This window comes from Parus major, chromosome 2 (assembly GCF_001522545.3).
Source record: "Parus major isolate Abel chromosome 2, Parus_major1.1, whole genome shotgun sequence".
NCBI classification, from domain to species: Eukaryota; Metazoa; Chordata; class Aves; order Passeriformes; family Paridae; genus Parus; species Parus major.
In genome coordinates this window covers 130491852-130513304 of record NC_031769.1, presented here as the reverse complement: position 1 = coordinate 130513304, position 21453 = coordinate 130491852, and the positions used below count along the sequence as shown (strand labels likewise).

Sequence of the window (21453 nt, the reverse complement as noted above, 5' to 3'; positions counted from 1 at the left end):
ACAAAGTAAGTTATGACAATCCATTTCCTTGGCACCCAACAGGCACTAATGCCTATGCAAAAGAGGTGTAGTAGTAGTAGTAGTAGTATAGGTATATAGGTAGTTCTGTTCAGCTCCAAGCAAGCAAAAAACACTCTGCAAGCATAGGATGATGATAAAACCAAAGGGAGTTCTGATGTTGACTTTGACCAGCACAAAAGCTGATGCATTTCATTAGAGACTCCATGGTGAAATTAAATTGTCCTCTTGGCACTCTTGCTGCCCCTTGTGGGTAAAATCATGTGTGTTTTAGCCTCCGCCTAAGCCTAAGGCTTTAACTACAGTTTACCTTTATTCTCTGATATAATTCCTGCCCTTAGGTACTTTGCCAGTAGCTTCCTTAGAGTTTAATGTACCATCTTCAGCCTCACATTGGCAAGACTCCTCAGCTGTCTCTCAAAGTTCATTAATAGAGTGGTTTATATATTTGTAAAGCATTACAGTGCTTTAGTAAGTGAAAAAGTTAATAACAAAAGGCAGTTTTGTATGTAATGCTATCTCTGCACAATCACTGTTTATCTTTTGGAGGGAACCTGCAGTATCTGTTGTTAATTCACACCACAAAGGAATACTTCCTTTCCTGCTCTGGCTACACCAGAAAATAAAGGGTGGCTGGCTGGAAAAAAGGTGGAGATAACCGTAAGAGAAATGGTCAAGAAGCTAACAGCATTTAGTGTTTGCAGACTAAGAGAAGAAACAAATTTATCTGTATCAAAGGTTTTGAAGATTTGATGTATAAAACACAAATTTTAAAATTTAGGAGTGCTGCAACCTGACAGCAGAACAGTAAGCACCATACCCATACTTACTAGAAACACAGAGATTATCTTGGCAGAGAATTACCAGTCTTTTTACAATCATAAGCAAGCCTTAGAACAATTTTTGAAGGAGTGAATAATTAAGACCTAAAGGTAAGTAAAAAATATGCAGATTAAATGATTAGGGCAAACTCAGCTGGTATCTCTCATTGATTTCCCAGGCATACCTTTTTTACCTGGATGCTAAACTGTCAAGCTAATTTGCTAAGCCAGGTTGATCTGATCACTTGCAATGATTCTTGTCGTGGACCAGACAAATACCCTTAGAACTGGGTATCAAAGTGTATAAGGAGCCAGCACAAGACAGCTTGGTCAAGGAGTTTCTGGGTGGGAAGGAAAATAATACTGGCATTCTTCAAGTTGTTGTGCCTGATAATCTTAAAGATTTTTATTTATTACCATGGCACAGGTGAAAAAGTTCTGAAGTCTTGTCAGCATGAAAGAGGGATGGAATATTAAAAGTACTGCATACCACTGGTGCCTAAAGCAGTGCAAATAAGGTGGAATGTTTTGGGAAGAATACAGGGCATATATGAAAGTAGGAGCTGTTCGGAGGTTAGATGTCAAAAACAAACAGTTTATTAGGCTTCTTTGTTAGTGATACAGAAAGAAAAGCACTCCTGGAAGTTCAGTCTTACTACTTGAGAAAATTTATCTGGCATGAATCTCCTGTGGGAGGTGTCTCATGCACTCAAAAGGTAGATGTGAAACCTACTGTTCAGTCAGCTAAAGCTGTGTCAGATTAGTCTGGTATTTAGAAGAGGATCTGCTCCAAAAAGGCCACCCATAACTCTGAGGGGACTGCAGCAAGGAAGGAATGAGGGCAGTTATTGATCATATCATGACAGTGACGGGTTGGTTGTGAAAAAAGCAAACATACTTTATGTATCCAAAAAAGGTTTTTCTAAAGCAGAGTACTGACTTACTCCCAGGCGTATATAACCAGAACTCATAGGTGTGAGTTCAACAGACCTGTACTCAAAGAGGAACAACTCAAGACTGCACCATGGGCAAAGAAAGCTGCAACCATCCATGGGAGAATTAAAAAGAGATTTATTAACAGTGTCTGAAAGAACTGGGCTTGTTTCCTCTCACAGAGTGAAGGTTGAAGGGGCCTCTGTCACCTCTTTAAATGTATTATAGCAAAGGAAGAGCTTTAAAATAGAATTGTAGTCTGGTTAAGAATAAATTTGAACCCAAAATACAAAGTTCTGAAACTGTCAGAGCTTTTGGTATTGTCCAACGACCATTTTCAAAATGTTGCTTGGTATGTTTGTAATCAGAGGTTTTTTGGTTTGGGTTTTTCTCTGAGATAAATAACATAATGAAGGTTCCTGCAGAAACAAGGATGCTTCACTGTTATTTAAGACCCTTACAATGAGATCTTGCTACATCCTCTTAATTTCTGCTTCAGGCTTCAATATTGTACCTTCTTGAGCACATTCTCAGTATCAGCCTATTAAAGAAGTTTTCGTTGTAAAGGTTATTTTCTGATAATGGATGAGTCTTGCTGAGCTGCTAGTCTTGCCTGAGAAATACTTACCAGTATCTTACTCCCAGAAACTCCTGTGCCCAAGAGGCAGGATGTCAGAGGAGTTCTGATGCTCAGTATACATAAATAGCAGGGTGCCACTAGACATTAGGAATCCTTGGTAGGTCGTAAACTGGTTCTGTCTGTGACAAGTTACCCTAACAGCCAGGAGTTGCTTTATAAATCAGCCTGTGTTGGAAGCTGAATGAGTGAATGATGCTTCTGGACTGCTTGCAAACATGCTGACTTGTGGTCATCATTAAGAATCAGCCCCACTAGTCTGGGTACAGTGTGTAAGAAATACTTCCTTTTGTGCTGGCAATTCTACAGCTTCCTCAGATAGAAGTTTGCAAGTGCAAATAAAGTGGAGGGAAGAACAAGAGCCTATTAAAATTTTACTTGGAAGAATTGCAACCCAGTTCTTTTCATGAGCTTTTAAAGATCTTAATTTCAGTGATACAGATGTTACCTAATGTTTGATTAAAATCTAACATATAGACAGATTAGAATTGTGAACTCAAAGCAGTTGCCACAGATCAGGACTGTCTTCACCTGGAAATACAGTCCAATTGGTCCTCTCTCCTAGTACATGGTAAGTCAAGGATTTGCAAAGATAAAAAAAAGATGAAAGCACTCTCTTCTTGAGAACCCTTTCTCTGAAAGTAAGGGTGAACTGGACGAGGTACAACAGAACAAATCACCAGTTCGCTGTTGTTTTCCCATCACCCTGTTCCGAAGGATCACAAGACATGGGCTAGTGTGTCTTGCCACTGGTAGGATGAACATCTGCAGGTTGGGTCCTGTAAGAAGGATGCCAAAATGTTATTTACATTGAAATTTTTGGTCTGACACTATGAAAAGGAGAGGATGTAATAGAGTTCTGACCATGATGCCATATAATGGCTGGGCTCTCAAGTTTTTCAGTGGTATTCTTGATGGGTATGTTGTTAATGCACATCTCCGGGTACGTATTGGTGTCGTGGTGACAGAATTTGTCCTCTAACCAGTAATGAAGGCCTAAAATGGAGTTTGCAGATTACTTCTTTATTCTCTCTGCACCATCATTTTCTGTACAGAAATGTAAAACCTTCCTGTTACATGCTTGTGAGATTCATAGAAAGTCTCAGATATGCTCCTTCTCTGCCTCATGCAAGTCAGGATCAGCTCTTACTCATGCAAAGAGGAGTGAAAAACGTTGTCTGTCATCTTTCGATTTCTCTTTGTATGGCTTAATGAGTGCTGCAGTAGTGCAGGTTGCTCAGAATTGCTGTTGGGGGCATTGTGAGAATGCAGTGAACTTTTGCAGTTTTCCTAGAAAGTAGGACAGGAGCAAAGAGGCAGCAAGAATCAGTTCTGCAACGCAGTAAAGAGGTGTGAGACTCCTCTGCGGGGGCTCTTCCTCACTGACTCATCTGAGAGCTGTACTCCCACTTTTCATTTGAAAATGAACCTCTACCCCTCCCTCAACTGTAGTTGTCCCTAACAGTGTTGGCGTCACCTTTACACCTCTTTCTCTCACAAGTGTGTGTGGGCGGTGCTAGCTTTGCTCATGAAAACACTGGCTAGTGCACAGCCTTGCTCTTTTGTTCTGGTAGTGGTCACCATTGGATACACTTTCTTTTATACTGTCAAAAATGTTTCTGTCGTGGCAAACATAGGGATGGAGACTGCTGTGAGGTGAGGTGCTCGTCCTAGCACACAGTGGATAACACCAGCCAGCAGAGACATGGCGGGAAGGTCTCTGCTCTGGAATTCTAGCACCTGCCTCGCTTTTTAAACAACCGTGAGACAGTCTTGCATTATGTGTGAGATGAATCCATCAAAAATTATGACAGGGGAACATGGATCAAACTGCCAGATGGAGGAAAAGCATACTTACAAGACTCCTTGCTAATCATACTGAATGTTTCAGATGGGAGCATGGTGACTCACAGAAGGGAGCTGCTCTTCTTCTGTCCTCCATGCAGGTGTACTGATGGTGACAGCATATTGCCATTCCATGTGGGTGGAGGCTCTTTGAAACATGAAAGGAAGGAGTAAAAAGTCCTGGAAATTTGAATACTAGAATTACTTACCCTTAGGTTAATTCCATCCTTCAAGCTTTCCATTGTCTTCCTCAGACACTCTGATTCTACAGCTGAATGTGATGGCCAAGTCACAACTTGGCAAGTCTGGCACTACCCAGAGTCAACGGCTTGAGTCCTAAATGCTGACTGCAGGCACATCCCTTGCAGGGAATGGCTTTTCAAGGATGTGACAGATGTGACCTCACAGTCACCTTCCAGCCATGGGCTCCTGCTGCTCATGAGATCCCTGTGAAGCATCAATTTGTACTGAAAATCACACTGTGAAAAGCCAGTGTCCATAAAGGAGATGGAGGAGTCCTGCAACTTTCTTTGAATAAAGGGAGAGTGTCTGGGCATATGCCCACAAGGCTTTCTCTCTCTCAGTTTTGGAGGGCACAGCCTCCTTATATCTTAAACTCCCAGCTGCATGTTGCCCTCTTCGTTTCCCCATTGGCTGAGGTTCTAGGAAGGTACAGCCTTCCCAAACCACCTATTACATATTCCACCCTTGAACCTGTCATTTTCTCCCAAAGTTCAGAAACTCAGGCTTTTGGAGACCCATTTGTCTATTTCAGGAGTCAAACTGAGTTCTGTAACAAACCTGTGGCTTGAAGTTGGTAGAGATATTAAGACCCATTTTGAAGACATTGACACCCATAGTGTCATCAAACATGGAATTGTTTGTAAAGACATTAGCATACATCTTTCCTATCGAACTCATGTAAACCTGTAATCTCTTGGAAAGTTCCTGAATGGTACTTAGCCTTTATGGGTCAAATCCTTTACAAAGATTAGAAGCAGTGAGTCAAGGCATCTCTAGAATCACAAAATCTGCTTCTTAACCCAAGACTATTTGCTGTTAGAATGGGCACACAGGAAGCAGGAAACAAAACTCAGCCCATCACTCCTGCACAAACAGGATGCAGCAGCAACACACCCAGAAAGGTTTAACAACATCTCACCTGAAAAATGAGTCAACAGATTAGCATTTTGAGGAGTGAGTAGAAATTTTCTGTTCCCAGGACAACAGCACTAAGCAAGGCTGAAAAATGGTATTTTCTGTTATTGTGGAAATGCAGTCTAGTCTTCTACATCCAGGATGGAGTCAGGCTGATTTCAGCATTAGAGTCAGAGCTGATTTAATCAATAATAGTTTAATTTCCTTATCTGTTGCTGTTGTCGCAGCTGCTGCTTCATCTTAGCAAGCGCGTCTCAGCCCAGTCCATCTTTTAGACCACTTTGGTTTCCTCAAGAATGAGAACATAGCCATCACAAAAAGTGGTGTCCCATGTAATGACCAAGATCAGGGTGGCAATATCCAGCATGAAAAATACACATGAATTCAGTGGTAATTGGAGAGCTATATCTGTCCACAAATGTTTCATGAGTGGTTTTGGGTTTTTTTCTAAACTGTAAAAATAGAAGGCATGATGCTGAAGAAAGACATGCTTCTTTTAGGCACTAGAGAAATTGTGCAGCAAAAATTAGCCTTTATGCAAAGATTAATCCTTAAGTAAGGAGGTATGGGTCTCTTTTAACACTGCTTGACTTTTCCACAGGAGGTTTTGTATTTATAAGTGATTGTTCCTGCTCACACAGAAAACTTCTGTCTCTTCATCTGCTTCCCTGGAGACTTCTGAACTTGTCATCAACCTGATATCCCAGTCAGAGGAACACTTCCCCACTGTGCAATGAAAATTTATCAGCTTGTCCTTCAGCATGTCTCAACAACTCAGAGACTATTAACTCATCTTTCAAGTGATTAATACTTCTGGGTGTTAGAGAGGCATAACTCTGGTACTTGTGAGCTGCTGAGAGGCCACAGAAAAGAAGACAGAAAGGGAATGCAAAGTGTGACAGTTTGGATTGAGGGGCAGACTAACCTTGTTCCAGTTCAAGTCTTGTACCCATTCCACCTGGGTCCATTTTAACTGACCTCTGTAGCCCCTGCAACACAAATAGTGAGCAGCCCCTTTTAATCTCCTTCCTTTGTATGACAATCCAGATCTTTGGATTCTCAAGGGAGTACATCCGAGAAAAAGTCATTTCACTTAGAGCTGCCTAATTATAGCTACGTTGACAGGCACAGTTGTAACTCCTCTGCTAAGAGATTTTTAGTATTCATTGGTAGGTACCTCATTGGTTGCTGCAGAGTACCTGTCAGTCATGATAATTACTAATTTGTTTTAACTTGCCTCAGAAGCATTCCTAGAATTTATGGCTGTGCTGTGAGTTGATACAAGCCTTGCTATTCCAGCTTTGCCTTCTACTATGACAGAGGTATGGCAGAAATGCAACACATATAGTCATCATGGCCTGTCTGTAAGTGATGCACTAAGAAAATGCATGACCCCATGTTTCCACCATGTACAACACCCAGCAGCAACTTACTGTGAAATCACTCCTGGGGTTGCTTTTGTGGCTCTGCCTGCATTTTGAACATACACACTCATAGGTATGTGTATATAATTTTCCAGAAAATACAGTCTGTCTGTCCTTGCACATATGACTGAGGCAGCTAATACAGCTGCTGCATTCAAACAGGGTCATGTCAAGCAAAGAAGAGCAAGGCAGGACAAAGGATAAAGACTACTTCACAGCCAAGCAGGCATGGGTCCAGTACTTTTGTCCAAAAGCTCTCATATATCATATATAAATTGATCTTGACAGCCTTGCAGAAAGCGAAGTTGCTTCAGAAGACTGTCATACCCCTGTTACAGTAGGGGATGTCCACAATACTGCTTTACAGGAATGCAATGGTAGCAGTAAAGAGCACCCAGATCATGTAAAACACAGGACAAGGGTAGCAGAAATACAGAAATCTGTGCTATAATAAAAGGTTAATGTTCTAACCATGAAGTTGGAAATAAAGCAAAATTCCCCTTCCCCCCTACCACATACTGTATGGCAAGCCTAGACCATGCTTCACCCCCACCTGCACACCAGGACTTCTCCACAGCATTGGCCACCAAGCTCCCCAGCAACTCTGAAATGCTCCCCCACAAGCCTCCCCGTCCACTTCCCACGCAGCTTTCTGCTTCCCACACATATTGAGTGGCTTTCTAAGCCATGATGAGCATGAAAGCTTTCCAGCTTGGCCCAGTAGAGCTTCTTCCCCATTTTGTCTCTAATTTCTGCACCCCTGTAGTGCTGAGCCATGGCTGTCAGCCTGGAAAATGCAGTCTCTGTGAACTCCTCTGAATAACCCATGTATGTCAGAAGGGCATTTACATGCAACACCTCACCTCTGCTGTGCTACTGGTGTCAGGAGAGTTCCCCAAGCATGTATCATAAATTGCTCAAAGTGTGCCAGAATTATGATTTTTCAGCTCGGGTGCCTGTTACCCATGTGTCCATCCTGACCAGGGGCAGTTTTCTTGTACACCCTGCTCCAATTCTTGAGCTTTTGGAAGTGCCCTGGGCATCTCTGTTTAGTTGTAGCAATTCCAACAAGAGCATCATGGCATTTTTCTCAAAGCTAGGCAGGGAGGGGTCCCTAGCAGGGAGAGCAGGCTTACTAAGCATGTGGGCTACCCCCATACAGTCGTTCTGCCCAGATCAAGATATCCCTCTGCCAGCACCAGCCCTTTGCAGGAACACCTGGGCCATAATCCCTACAGAGACCAGTGCCAAAGTCTGAAGCATGGTAGCTATTAAAAATTTTGTTGTTTAGAAGAGGTTCACTCACTGAGTCATATTACAGATATACTATTAATTGTTTTGAGCAGGTATTGAAGCAGTAAGACTCTGTATGTTCCCTGCAGGAGAAGGCTGCTACAGCAGCACCACTCTGGCTTTTGATGCTATTGTTTCAACTCAAAGACCCATCCTACAATCATTTCTGCTACTAGTCCTTGAAATATAAAGAATTTCCCTTCCATCAAACAGAAAGTTTAATTTGATGAACAGAGAGACATTTCAAAATGTGACCTTTCCCAAGGTGAAGTACTCAGTGGATGTATTATTTATTGGTTTTCAGTTTTTCCACAGGCAGACATGTCTATTCTGTCAGGAAGGTTAAACAAGAAGATGTTTAAAAATTCATTTAAGTGCAAATGCAGTCCTTACTAGTGTAGTAATTCTTTCTCTTAACTACACATTTAAGAGCAAGATGTGCTTATACAGAAGGATAAATGATAGCTTGTCTGAGGCAGGACTGACAGCTTGTAGATATCCACTGCTGGCTGCAGGTGCAGCTTAAATTGTCTCCTTTCCTTGAGCTCGCTTGCCATCCATCTGCTCTCTGAAATTGGACCGTCCTTTAAGTGTGGAGTACCTTGGCTTGTCTCAGCATCTAAGTCAGGATCTTCGGAGGGGACAGCACTGAGGTGCTCAGAGCAGCTCCAGTCACACCAACTGACCTTGCAGGGCTCTCACTAGGTGGGCCAGGGCCTTGTGCAGGGGTGCAAGTGAAGGAAGGGCTCTTCATTTTGGAAACATTGCTCTTGTCTCCCTCTGGGGTAGGAGCAGAGGTCACCTTGGAGGTCACATGCAGGCTTGTCTCTTCTGGCTCCTAAGCATTTTGATAATTGAGTCTGACTAATTCACAAGATTCTCTTTTCTTCCAGACTAGTGTGGTTTAAATTTTTCCAGATTGGTTAAATAATATTTCCAACAGATGCAAGCAAAAACCCCATTAGTGGAATATGGCAAAGTAGAACAATTTGCTGAGAAATTAGTTCATTTGATTGGAAGTAGTACATTATATGCGGTAGTGAATCCTTTAGACCTAGAAATATATGCATGAATAATGTAAATAAGAGCAGCATTTTGCACTCATCTTTCTGGGAAAATAAGTCCTGACAGCTTGTTGCCTCTTCTGGCTATTTATGATGGTGACTTAGAAACTCTTCCTGATTGAGTGTTCAGTCAAGTAAAAAGCAAGAATAAAACCATCTTATATGTTCTGTTATAAAAACTGACAGTGGTCCTAACACAATGTGTTATTCTCCCATGCCAAATTGGGGCTGGGTCCCTACACAGACTTTATTCCGGAGCTCTGGCTGCTGACACCATCATCTGATTTACACTGTGTAACACAGAATCATTAACATATGTTGAGCAAGTTTAAATTCGTTCATAATCAGGAGTAATCAGTAACACAGAATAAAAATAGTAAGTAAAAACTGCAGCCCAAGTGATAAAAATAGCCTGACTGAAGCAGTGAAGATGGGAAACAGCAGAGCTTGTGGCTGCAAGACCAGGAACTCAGAGTCTTCCTCTTCCTCTGCCTCCCATGTGCGCATTTATAGTCTCAGCGCAAGGTGCCACTAATACCCCATGGACCATGAAATGGGGATTTCTGAACCAAGGAAAGGATTTTTCTGTAAGGTCTCCAGACCCTAGAAGTAATGGCAGGTTTGACAGTGTTTGCATCGCAGGCATCACAGCCCAGCTCCCCATCTCTCTTTTGGTGCCCAGCAGAGTCCCTGCAAGTGCAGCCAGACTCTGAGTCTGACCAGTCCAGCACATCTTTTTCACGCTCACATCACTTCCTTATCCCTTGGCAAGAGCCACCCTGGTGCACGCTGGCAGGTGAGCGATCCCAGGTGCTGCTCTGGGGAGCAGTGAGCCCCTCCAGGTGCCTGCAGCGCAGCACCCAGCATGACAGGGTCAGCACTCGCAGTTCTGGTGCAGCACTCCTCTCCCTCGAAGCCCTCTCAGATGAATCAGAAGCACTCTGAGCATGAAGCACTGTCCCCTGGCACTCCCAGAGCCCACTGCAAAGTCCTCATCTTGCCGCTGGAGAAATCTGGTGGCACTGTCACATCCTGCTCTTTGGGCACGTCAGTCTTTTGGAGCTACACAGGCTGCAGAGGGCAGATCCCCCAGGGCACAGAAAGGAGTGCCTAGCTCTGTATCTGCACTGCAAGTGAAACATGGTTAGCAGGGTGTGGAAGATGTAGGGACTTCCAGTCCTTTCCAGTTCTTTCCCACATTCTTAGCATGAGTGCATAGAAAATAAAGAAATTAAGCCACTTGCTCTATTTTTCCTCTCCTGTGACCCAGGCGACAGTGAGTAAGTGTAGTGCCCATGATATACTCTTATTACCATAGTAACTCAGCCAGGAGCTGATGATTGCACAAGTAGATGCCAAAAGGGAAAGACTGTCTAAGGAATAAATCAGCTCTGTGCTAAACGGGTGCATCGTCCCTATCTGCACTTGATACACCTTAGAAGGCAGTGGGATTCCTCTGGCACACAGTGAGAGCAAATTACCCCTTAGGTCTAAGTCTGTGCTTGCAAAGCAATCTTCTTAAAGGATCTAACATTTTATACCTAAACCAAAAATTACCCACCTCTTATTAGAATGATTTTCAGCAAGGGTCTCCACTGCCCTCTGCATTTCTCTATTTTCTTTTGAAGAAAGGATATGGGGTGCAACTCCAGCTGTACCACCTGTGAGAGCACAGGCCTGTCTGCAGTTCTCCATAACAGCAACTGCTCCATGCAAAGAGGAGGCCAACATTAATGTTTCAGCTTGGTGAGAGTGGCTGAAGCCTCCAGGCACAGGATGCCCTTGCCAGCACATTGACTAATCTTTGGAATCTCTGTTCTAGTTCTGGTGCTCTGGGATGAGAGGGCCTTAGAAGGGAATGTGGTGATGAGACAGCCCCTTGCTCCAGGCTATACCATCTACCTGAAAACCTCACAACAGCAGCTGCTGTTTTGTGCTCTTGCCATCACAGTGCTCCATGGGGTCTGAAATCACTGTCACACCCAGGCAAGTAAGGACTGAAATACAAAGGAGTTAGCCAGGTACCAGAGCCATCAAAGGGACAAGCAGCAGGGCAAGAATTTGAAAGCTCATGTCTCAGGTGAATATAGTATGAGTCCATAGGCGATCTCAGGGTCACACAGCCTTGTATAAAACAATGAAGATCAAAGAGGGCTGCTTCAAGTACATGGAGCTTTCTTCATATTTTCTTCTTAGTTTTGCCTTTTGGGTAGTAATCATTATACCAGCATTAAAACTGCCCGTCTAACACTCACAACTGTTATTTGGGGCCATAACATTTCTGCTTAGTATCCAAGGAATGAGAGGGACACATATGAGCAGGATCAGACCATTTTGGCAGTCATGGACACCATGATACTGTGAAGGCAACATCAGATAGTGACCACCCTTCAAACTCCATCCTTCCTGACATCCCAGGACACCTCCTTTGATAAGACAATAAAAAACATGTCCATCACTGACATTACATTATGATGGGAAGTAGCAAAGTCCTGCCACACGATCCTGCCTATATGGATTAAAATGCTTCACAAATATTTTCATAACCTTTCCACCAAGTGCTGTTAACAGGTACAAGGGCAAGGCTCCACTAAATGGAAGGTTTCCACTAAAAGTTTCTGGTCAGCAATAGCTCAAGCTCAAGCTCCTCTGTACCCCCACTGAGAAACCTGCAAAAGGAAAACCTTCTCTTGAGTCCTGAAGCTGCATCAAAACCAAATATATATAGATATAGATATAGATATAGATATAGATATATATATATAGTGGAGGAGAGTAGAACTGGTGCGTTCCTTTGCGAACACACAGAACATAACTCATGTAGATGAGCTCTATATATATATGTGTGGTGTGTCTGTGTGTGTGTGTGTCTGTGTGTGTGTGCCTATTTGTGCATATAAATCCTCACAGATCTCTCCCCTGCTGCTGTGGATAATAAACCTCTGTCCTCTTGGGGCATGAGGTGACAAGGCTACCTGGGCTCCTGTCCCCATCTCACACTTTTCTCTGTCCTTGGCCCATAAAGGCACCTGCTGACATTAATTCTGCACTCTTCTGCACATTTGAGCAGAATACCCAAAATGCTTCACCAGGTCACCAGAAGCAAGTGTAAAAGAATCCTGTCACTGGGTCTTCCTGAGCTTTACCAGCAGAGAGCAAAAGGTGATCATGCTGCTGGCCCATTGTTTCAGGGCTGATACTGGAGCCAGGGACATGCCACAGGGCCAGGCTGGGTCTCAGCACACACAGGACAGACACAGACTTCCTGGATGGCCTTTCCTGCTTCCAGTGCTAGCCACTCATGAAAACCAGAACCCAAAGGCATTGCAGTCACTGGGGTTCTGGAGAGCTCTCCCAGAGCAGAGGCTTGTTTCAGCAGGGCTGCTTGTGGGAACACACAAAACATCCTCCAAAGCATGGACAATGGCTTCAGAAGGCACATGACTGACAGTCACACCGAGAAGGAAGGTATGCTTGCCAGTGCCAAGACTGCCATCCCAGTGCTGCCACTGCAATCAGACAGTGTAGTACATAGGCTGAAAAATAAGAGTAAACTGGAAGACAGGCTTTTCATTTCGCTGTACCTGAGCTGCAAGGAGGACATTTCTACTTGAAAGGGAAGTGAATAAACGAATGAGCTGCTGCTTCTGTTACAGGAAAAATTAATAGTGTTGTTATAAATGTCTCCACAAATCCCAGTGACATTTGCAGGGGACTATTAGCATTTGATCTTCCTTGTCTCACACCAGTGTTTCTGGTAGAACACACCATCTGTATGCCAAAGCCTGACAGAGTGCCCACCACACAAAATATACAAATATTTTGTAAAATATATAAGCAGAGTATGTAAGTTCTGAGTTAATTGACCTCAGATGAACAAAGACACAAAACTTTTGACTGAGTGCACACATCATGGAAATAGAAATAGCATCAGTCTGGTCTGTGCTCAGGTCAGATGAGCTCCTAAGGAAGATCCCCATTTCATTTACCTCCCTCTTTGACAGATACAACCCTCTTGCCTTTCTTCTGAAGTTAAGGTTTTTGTTTGGGTTTTTTTTCACATTTCCTGAATCTTGAAGGAATTCAGCTCTGCTACACAGCAAGGATGATTTGTTTCATACAGATCACCAACAAAATCTGAGCCTGCACAACTTAGTTCCTACCTGGATGAAAAACATAATCTCTGAGTCCTTATTGCTCATGCATGAAACTTAGTGGTGAGCCATTGAGTCATCAGGAGGTGTTGGCAAGGGAGAGCAGACACTTCTGATAGCCACTGTTGCTTTCATAGCAAAATCTGAGGGAAAAACAGGCAAGTAAGTAAAATATAATAAACGTGTCAGTGAAGAGGACCCTTGTCCTCTGGCAATGCAATTCCCATGATAGGACATCAAATCAAAACCAGACTTGGACAACTTACTTTGAAAGCTAATGCAGTGTATTACCTATTCTTCTCATGAGATACTCATGTAAAGGTACTTGGGGGAAATGCCTTTAGTTATAAGGCTTATGTATAAAAGTCTTGATGCAAGGAAGAGCCTTGTTGCAAGGCTGACTGGCCAGCTCATACCTCCATTCCCACTGGGATCAGACACCAGTAGGTATTGAGTCTGTCCCAAACCCCCAGAGCACCTGCCCTTTTCTCTCTGCTAAAATCTCTTTACAACAGGACAAACAAATCATACTGGAAAGAGTTCAGGGCCGAGGAAAGATGAAAAGGAGAAGAAAGTGGAGATAAAAGTCAGTGGTGCGGCTGGAGTGTGTGATACAGCTGGGGGAGACTCTGCAGCTAATGATGAGATGACAGTATGCAAAGAGATTTGAAAGTGGAAGCCAAACTGGGAAGTCAGATGAAAAGCTGGAAAAGGCAGGTGCTGAAGTGTGTGTGATCATGGAAAATAGTGTGGAGAGAGAATGAAAGTGGGAACAGGAGAACAGAAAGGTTTCCTGAAAGGAGAAGAGACATCTGTCATCTGCTCAATTAGGCTCAAAGGAAAGCAAAGGGAGTCAGTGGCACCTCAGCCCTCTCTTTAGCAGGTGACTTGCAGGCTCCCTCCCCACCAAAGCTCTGGGCAGTCACAATTAAATGCAATGAAGTGGAATAAGATAGGCTGGAGCATTGTAGCGTGGCAGTGTGTGAAGGCTGGAAGGTAGTTCATAAATCCACCTGGAATTTGTTCCTCTGATCTGCAAGGAAATTTGTGTTCACAGACCTGCTAAGAGCCAAAAATTAAAAAAGTTCAAGTTTACTATATGGTGGCAAAAGATTGACTTCTGGAGCAATAGGGGAAGGAGCTATGGGTGGCCAAAGCCCTGAGACAGATCTAGGGTAAGCCTTTGGGACTCTAGGGATCCCAGGAGCACTTCTGTCAGGGTAGCATTCTTAGAAATCATTTTCCTTCTCAACTGTGAGGACTTTGTGATCTCTCCACAGCTGTCTGCAGGCTGTTTTCTGAGGAACAGAGGGAACTGAGGCATTGTGTGTACTTCGTTTTCAGCGAGGCCAACTTAGTCTCAGGTGTGTGAACTGGATATTTAAGCACCTACACCCTGTCCTTGCACTGATTGTCAGCCCAGTTGGTTATGCTCCTGTAGTGGTTTAGGTTCACTGATTTGAGTTTCCTGGCCAACGCACCAAATAATGTGGTGGGTTTAGAGCTGGCTAAAATTGCTAATACACCTATTAGAATTATTTACTCATTTCCTGCTGTGAGATATAAATTAGGAGAAGGGCAAAACAGGCTCAAAACTTAAAAGGTATGAAGAAAACTATTAACAGAACTAGGAGAATAAGAAGCATCAGAATAAAAACTTCAGAACACTTTTCCTCCCCCTGCCTGACTTTCTTTTCCTTCCTAACTGACAACACAAAGACAAAACCTGGAATTTTAAATCTGTTACCGCTTCTACAATAGTCTTCCATCAGTTCTTGTAGGGAGAGGAATTTTCTCTTGCCATGCCATGGAGACTTCTCCACAAGAAACAGTTTTCTCATGGCTTTTCATTTCCACAAATAGCAGCTGCCTGGGGAAAAAAATATGCACTCATGAAACTCTTCACATTTTCACAGCCTTCCCACAGCTGGATAAATGGGCCGTGTCAACTTATGGGGTATTATTTAAAGGATGAGTTGTACAAAGGCAAAGGTTCTCTTCATCTGTCTCTGTGATCATCTTCATCTCTGGGAACAGAGGTCTTCTTCTCTCCCTGGGGGCAAAGGGTCTTCATCACTCTCTCTCTGTTCAAGCTTCTCATGGGATCACAGTCTCTTCAGCATCTATTTTGCTTCATCATGGATACCTCTGCTCACATCTGCAGTTTGAACACTCCATCCCCCCATATTTTCTCATGAATTAAAGGGGATATTTTAGTGTATCAGTCCATCTCCATGGCCTTACCAAAAGAACTTTCAGCCTCAATACTAGGGCATCTCCTCATTCTCCTTCCAAGACCTGAGATCTTCTTTACTGACCTTGGTGCCTTCATGTTGTCTTTCTACGTGTTGCCACTCTCCCCTGAGAGGGGGTCAAGGTCTGCAGGTCTCATCTGTGCAGTGGAAGGGTTAATATCTTGTCCAGGCCTGCAGATGGCCATGGGCAGTAGCCAAGCAGTCACTTGGATGGATTTCAGGCCATTCTGGGCCCCTCCCTCTGCCTGGCCCAGAGCCGCTCTGGGGGCTCAGTGGGCTCCAGCTTGGCACGGGCTGACAGTGGGAGCAGGGCTTATCAGGAAGATGTTAGCAGCTGTGAACTGGCCTAGCTTCAGCCAGGGCCCCATGGCCTGCCATCCCACACCCAGCCACCATTGGGGTCCAGCCCCCCAAGGCCGCACAGCAGGAGTGGGGCTGGCCCCACCAGAGCTCAGTTACCTTTCAAGGCTGGAAGCAAGAGAGTGATTTCCTGGGTTTGCCTGTTTTTAAAATGTGGCAGACCCAGCTTCTAAATGGTTTCATAGTATGTCAATTCTCAGAGCTAGCCAGCTACTGGATTTTTCCAGGCACAGAGGAAGCTCTTAGCAGCTTCTCTAAAGAAAATAATTTCCATGGGTGATTTCTTCTCTCTTCACCATATATCAGTTAATGCAAAACCAGCACATTTCACCCCTTGCCTCTCTGAATACACATTTTAAAAATTATTTTCAAAATAACTTTCAACATACAACTTTTACCTAGAATAAAATTACTAAATTTACAGAAGGGGAAAAAAATCCACCAATTTAGTGTAATGTTTTAGGTTCACAGATTGGTGTTTCTGCCTGGTTCGAACTGAAACCGCCACATCATCACTTGCTGCTCCAGCCCCACATGAAAGGGAAACCCAGCCTTTGAGGTCTCTCCTTGCACAGGGATACTAAAGATGCCTGCCTCCAGCCCATGCACTAGGATCTGCAAAAGGCCCGTTTCCATTAAAACCAACAGCAACCTGCCTCTGGGACAGACTCTGAGCTTCCTCATTCCCATCTCAAATGATGATGGGAGCAGGAGATGTATGAGCCAAACAACTGGGGAGCCAAATGCCTGCATCCCCAGCTTTTCTTTCAGGTTCCATAGCTCTGCAAGCATGGGTCACTATGGTGGGTTAACCCTGGCTTAGCTTGGAGAAATTAACTGAATTTATTACCAATCATATCAGAGTAGTATGAGAATTAAACCCAAATCTTAAAAAAACATTCCCCCCACCCCTCCAATCTTCCTCGGCTTAATTTTTTTCCTGACTTTCTACCTTCTGCCAGCAGCACAGGGGGACTGTGCAGGGGAACAGGGAATGGGGGCTGTGGTCAACTCATCACACGCTGTTTCTACCACTGCCCCCTCCCAGGGAGAGGACTTATTTCCCTGCTCCAGCGTGTGGTCCTTCCCCTGAGAAACACTCTTCCATGAACTTCTCCAGTGTGAGTCCTTCCCATGGGCTGTAGTTCCTCACAAACTGCTCCAGTGTGGGTCCCTCCCACAGGGTGACTTTCTTCAGGCACAGCCTGCTTCGGTGCAAGTCCCCCGTGGGGTTGCAAGTTGTGCCAGCAAACCTGCTCTAGCACGGGCTCCTTTGCCCACAGGTTCACAGATCCAGCCAGGAGCCTGCTTTAGCATGGGCTTAACACAGGGTCTGAGCCTCCTTCTGGCATCCCCCTGCTCTGGTGTGGGATCCTCCACAGGCTGCAGGTGAATATCTGTTCCACCATGGGTTGCCTCACCATGGTCTTCAACATGGGCTACAAGGGAATCTCTGCTTGAGTTCCTGGAGCACCTCCATCCCCCCTCCTTCACTGACCTTCATGCCTGCAGAGTTATTGCTATCACATAATCTCATTCTGGTCTTCTCTGACCACAATGGTTTCTGTGCAATAACGTTTTTCTCTTATTAAATACATCATCCAGGAGTGCTACCACCAAGACCAATGGGCTCAGCTTTCCCAGGGGTGCTGCCCTTATCACTGATGAGTTCAGCCTTGGCCAACCACTCATCTGCCTAGATGCCACTTGGCATTGACACTGTGGGACACAGAGGAAGCTTCTAGCAGCTTCTCACAGAAGCCAACCCCTATAGCCACCCACCTGTCCCCCCAAAAGCCTGCCATGTAAACTCAATACATTCACTTTGGAAAGATCAGGAGTCCACGACATCCAGTGGTGGCTTTACCACCATCACGGAATATAAAGAAGAGTGGAGGTTCATCCCTTAAGGTTAAATGTCTCATAGTGGCCAAACTCATGGAGAGGTTGTATTTTGAACATGTCCCATCACAGCCTGTGAGTTAGCCTCTAGTGTGGCATTGCATGCTGGTGGCCATGAGGAATCCCAGGCACTCACCAGTTCAGGTCTTCCCATTTCAGCCCACTGTCTGTGAGACATCAAGGACTCAAAGATTCCTGCCGTATGTGTGTATTGGCACTCTTCTCTGATGCTCCAAGACTTCCCAAATATATATATATATATACACATATCTATATATAAGGAGCCCAAATCCAAGGTTTCAGCAGTATGAACAATGGGAACCTGACACTATGTTTAAGCTCCCTCCAGAGTGAATCATACACATGCACTGCTTGGAAAGATTCAGTAGCTAAGTTCCCAACATGAATATGCTTCATTAGTTCCACTTATTTTTGTTTCTATTAGACAAACATCTCTATTTGTCTCATCACACAATGACACCCACAAAGCAGACAAATAGCTTTTCCCAGCTTCTGTTAAGTTGTTTCATACCAGTAAAGACTAGTTATGCTGGTCTCAGGAAGTTGACCTACATCCTTTTGGCTGTTATTATCTCATCAAACAGGCCATCTTCACACTAGCTAGTTCTTGCCCTGTCTTGTTTCAATCAGTTGGCATAGAGGCTCATTTTTCAAGGATTCACATTTCATTTGCATAAGAACGTTAATGGAGTCATTTCAGAAATAAATGCACAGCTTAACCCCGCTGTACCCTTTGGAAAAGTTCTCTTCACTGTGAAGGCTTTTTGGCATTTCCCTTCCCCTCCACTGGCTAACAGAGGCACACAGGAGAGAGGTCAAGCTCCTCTTTGTGCCACTTTCAAAAACAGTAATAAAACATACCCAACATTTCCTGTCTGGCTTAGGCTAAAGTCATAATTTGTCTTCTCCAGATGGACCAAACAAATCTAAGACCAGAGTAGGCAGGCCAGAGAATCTTCCTGCTGGCAAACTTCTGAATTATAAACTCCAGGAGGGTATGATCAGCACACATGGCTGGGGCAGTACCACATTCAGAACCCTGTTTTGCACATTTCACCTGAGGCAATGATGGGTATTTAGAAAAAAGTAGTCCCAAGAGTGGAAAATCCCAGATCTCCCTGCACAGGACACAGAGCCCAATGCTGAGGTTTAGAACCAAACTTATTTTGTTTCTTGCTTTCTTCCCCACAATTTTTGCATCCATGGCCACACTGTAGTGTTCCCAGTTCCAGCAAGGAATGATTAGATAATCTTTCTTTATCTTTGAAAGGATAAAGGTGAGGTAAAGGTGAGGTGTGGGCTACCTCACTGGTTTCTGGGAGGAGTTGGTGGATGTGTGCTCAGGCCCCTCCAGCTGAGCAGATATTCCAAGCGCAAATGCCACTCTCCAGCAGGGAGGGAAGCTGGTGCCTGTTTCATCCCATCCTTCACACTCACTTTCTCTTTTGCTATGAGCTGTAATGAAAGATGGTGCTTTGTCAAGGTTAATGAGATATTTATTCTACATTTGATCTCTCCATTTAAAGCTTAATTACTGCCCTAGAAGGCTCCAGTCCTTGGAAATCAGCATCTGTGAGTAACAAAAAGATGGAGCTCTCAGCTATTTCACACTACATGAAAGGAGCACCATGTCAGGTCATGTTATGAGGTACCTCCATTATCTGTGACTCAGTCAATCATAGGTTTTCTTCAAGCATGTGTTATCATCCTTGATGTTCCCTTTCAAGACACTCTCCTCCCTCCCTCTTTGATGCTTGTTTGAGGACACCTAGCTGGTGTGCATGGTCCCCAAGACTGGGAGATCCCTCAGTCCCTCAGGGAAAGGTTTTCTTGCCATGAAGGCACTCCCCTATTTGGTTGATTATCCTCCTCCAGAGATACTCTAAAGCTTTCTGCATGATGTTCTGCCTGTCTGTCCCCTAGAGGGGTGCATGCCTCCCTGGGGATACCTTCCCTGGGATGTAGCTATGGGCCTCGAATGACAAGGGGAGAAGACACAGAAACCCAAGAGAAGCAAAAAGGGTCACTCCAAATGTAGGGCTAGCTCCATGTGTGCAGAGCCTGTGCACACTCTTTTGCAGAGGCTTCTGGCTACACCAGCCTGGTGCCAGGAGTGGTCTTGCACCTCAGACATCTCCATGCAGGTCTCTGCTGCTGCTCCCACTATTGCCAGTGTCCCACACCAAGGCCTTGTAATGAGATGTCAATGTCACCTCTGACATCTCCACCCAACCTGGATAACATGGCAGAGCCAAGTCCCATGGTGTTTCACTGGGGCAAGGGGGCATTTGAGCAAGAAAAGCAGTGGAGCTCTGCCTACAACACACCAGCACCACCCCAGATCCCACTGATCAGTGATGCCAACCCAGCAATTGGCAGAGGAGCCAGCATACCCTGTCAGGCCTGATCTCGAGCCCAAGCATTCCTTTGCTTGCCATCATTTTCAGAAGGCTAACATGACAGCAGTCCATCAGCATCTGGGGGCAGCTCAGCCTCTGGGCTGATAAGTTTTGGGTGTCTCTCGTGTCCATCACAGTGTGGGTGCTGCTACAGCTCACCTTCACTGTCACAAAGGGGCTGGGTGTGAGCTGCATGGTGTGGCATCTGGAGAACGAGGAGCACCAGGGCTGGCACAGCACAGCAGGAGGCACAGGCATGGATTTGAGATTGACATCAAGCCCCAGAAGGCCCAGCACTGGATCACAGTGAATGTGCAGGTGGCACTGTGGACTGAGAGCTGCTGACACCTTCATTGTATGGCTGAGGCCCTCGGTGGCAGATGTCACCCTTTACAGTATGCACATTACTGGCCCCATGGAACCCAGAACCAGGACACTGATGCAGTTACTGGTGGGGACCTCCAGAGGTTGGGGGACTTCCAGGGGGGGATAGGGACCTGCATGGAGGTGTCTGAGGGGGGTTGGGGACACCTGTGGTGACGGGGACCTCTAGGAGTGGTTGACGACCGTGGGAGGTTAGGAAGATCCATGGGTTGGGATTGTCCAGAGACACAGGGGACATGCAGGGAGGGGGTCAGGAGTAGGTGATGCCCCTGCACCATAGTGACCCTATACCAAACACCATGTGCCTCTGCTCCCCCCTGCATATGGCTGCAGGTGTTGGGAGCCCCTCTGTGGGGTGTGTTGAGGGAACTACAACCAAAAAACAACATAAGATCAGAAGCTTCTGCCAGGCGGGATGCAAAGTAGCACAGGCCAAACCTCCAGACTGCGTCAGCACAGCACGTTACACTGAGCTGCACTAATTAGTAGCCTAAAGAGAAACAGCATCAGCATGGATGAGTTCTCTCTGAATCAAGTCTCCCTGCAGAGACCTGCTTGTGCATCAGCCCTTTCTGCAGGCATTGCACCAGTTTCCAGCTCTGGTTCCAGGTCATTGTGTTGGTCTCCCATGCTGAGCTCAGGTGCTCTTGGCAGGCACCTTCATGGGGGTCAAGGAGGGCTGTGGGGTCACTCAGGCTCTTAGAACAGAGAAGTGCTGGGCAGGAAGCTGAATACTCTTTTGGAAACTCTTCTGTTCTAGGCCCCATGACTTCCTGAGGAGGCAG

At 45.0% G+C, this 21453-nt stretch overlaps 1 long non-coding RNA gene across 2 annotated transcripts; it reads right to left on the bottom strand.

Moving 5' to 3' along the window:
• Window positions 1-1893: 1893 nt before the first annotated feature.
• On the bottom strand, window positions 1894-15191 carry LOC107201012. Of its 2 annotated transcripts, XR_004496207.1 has the most exons (4): window positions 15095-15191; window positions 13357-13490; window positions 3274-4402; window positions 1894-3188 (listed from the first exon to the last, which is right to left on the bottom strand). It is a non-coding gene; the product is annotated as an uncharacterized LOC107201012 (long non-coding RNA). The 2 variants fall into 2 exon arrangements; XR_004496206.1 differs by having other exon boundaries at window positions 1894-4402.
• Between the last annotated feature and the right edge of the window lie 6262 nt (window positions 15192-21453).